Below are 2,097 nucleotides of genomic sequence, written 5' to 3' on the forward strand. Positions count from 1 at the left end.
TAACCCATGAAGAGGGAACACCCGTTCATTATAGACCCTCAACATTTACCCATTTCTGAGGACACAAAATATGATCTAGTAGATTAAGTAACTTGTAATAAAATAATCTAACCAAATAGTTAGAATTATTCCCAAATCACTTTTACAGAGAGTCGATAAATAACACTAGGACTCATTTAAGATCTTGATGACAAATTTCACCATAGCTTTGGGGTGAGGTTGAAGGGAAAAACTTTGTCGATCATCCGTGTTGAGAAAAACACATGTGTTATCACTGACAAAATTTCAATGCTAAATGTCTGCAAATAAGCACATGAATCCTTTTAGCGGTTTCGCAGCGCTACATGTTTAGGTGGTTTCGTAGCGCGCTACGAGATTGGGGATTTGTCCTAATCCATAGCAACTGTCATGCAAAATAGCTCTGCGGTGTATGTATTTTACAGGTGGCATGCTCTCAAGCTCCTGCGTGTATGCTTGTTATCAATTCTGAATCTCGAAGCCTCAAAGTTCATGTAGGAGAGGAAGCTGCTCGCAAGAAGGCTGAGAAATTGGAACTTTTAAAAGCAGAAAGGAAGAAGAAAACAATGACATTATTTCAACAGTCACAAAAACATATATTCTACACCGAACCTAGTAAAGTTGAAGCTGGGAACTCTGTTACAGTCTTTTACAACCCATCTAATACAGTTTTGAATGGTAAATCTGAAGTATGGTTTCGGTGCTCTTTCAATCGATGGACTCGTCGACTTGGTGTTCTTCCACCCCAGCGAATGATCCCGGCAGATAATGGCTCCCATGTGAAGGCAACTGTTAAAGTGCCACTAGATGCATATATGATGGATTTTGTTTTCTCTGAAAGAGGCGATGAACATGTTGGATTGTATGACAATAGAAATGCTATGGACTACCATGTTGCTGTGGTTGGAGGAATTCTGAGGGAGCCACCAATGCACATTGTGCATATAGCTGTGGAAATGGCACCTGTTGCAAAGGTTGGGGGACAGTAGTGATGGGTTTGGAGCATCAGAACGCCCTCAAAAGTAAACTCGTATGAAACAGAAGTTCACTAGTACAAATAACTTTGGCATATCCTATTCTAACTGTTGCAATGTAAATCAGAACCTTCAGATTATGGTTGTTCATCTCCAGTAAAGAAAAGGAGGTCTGGAGGTAGTAAACCCCGTGTTGTTGGAAAAAGAACACCACGCTTTCCTGTTTCATACACACTGGAAAAGCATAATTCTGAAGTAGTGCTGTCTGGTAAACAAGAGCCTGTCCTTGATGGCGATCATGATGATTATGATGTTGCTAAAGTAGTTGCATTGACATTAGCAGAGGCTTCACAGAGAGCAGCCTCTCTTCAGGTTTCTTGAACACCTAGTCGGATAACATTACAGATGAGATCATCTCCTGTCCAAAACGGTGATTTTAAAGGTTCATATACTCGGAATGAGTCTGGAGGATCTGCAATCAAGCTTACTGGGTTTACAATGGATGAAGGCAGCCTAGAAGGTAGTCATGAAAGCAAGGTAGATTGGTGAAGAATGTTCCTTTGTCCGCCGAAGATCCTGAACTCAATGGATCAGGTGGGCTTGTGTTAGACCCGGTAATACAAAATCCTACTGCAAGTCAAGTTAGCTTAACGACAAGACTTTGAAGCAGGTGCAAAATGCCTTTAGAAAAGGTTGTGGCTTCAAAGCCTGTGGAATGTCCAGATAAATGTGAGAAAATTGTATGCAATGAACAATCTGAGCGACTACACAATGCGATTGTGTTCTGCCCTCATACGGTCACAGACAGGGCATCAAGTTTGAAGGCCAAGTTTATTCATTGCTTATCATCTGCTAAGGTGCGTCGTTGGTGTACGTATGAGTGGTTCTACAGTGCCATTGACTGGCCATGGTTTACTCGGAATGAGTTTGTGGAGTACTTAAATCATGCAGGCCTTGGGCATGTTCCTAGACTTACTCGTGTTGAATGGGGTGTTATACGCAATCCACTTGGAAAGCTACCCAAAGGCCATTCAAGCCCTACAGAATTAATTCCAGATGAGACGCTGGGTTCACTAGTACAAACGGTTACCACCAGTAACCAATC

General features: G+C 41.8%; 1 pseudogene; it reads left to right on the plus strand.

Annotated features, from left to right (window-relative positions):
- The first annotated feature begins 470 nt into the window (after positions 1–470).
- LOC149209574 (soluble starch synthase 3, chloroplastic/amyloplastic pseudogene) lies at positions 471–1,007 on the plus strand (annotated as a pseudogene).
- The last annotated feature ends 1,090 nt before the right edge of the window (positions 1,008–2,097 follow it).

This window comes from Pinus tabuliformis, chromosome 1_2, assembly GCF_031772625.1.
Source record: "Pinus tabuliformis cultivar Carrire ecotype Pingquan chromosome 1_2, CPIR1, whole genome shotgun sequence".
NCBI classification, from domain to species: domain Eukaryota; kingdom Viridiplantae; phylum Streptophyta; class Pinopsida; order Pinales; family Pinaceae; genus Pinus; species Pinus tabuliformis.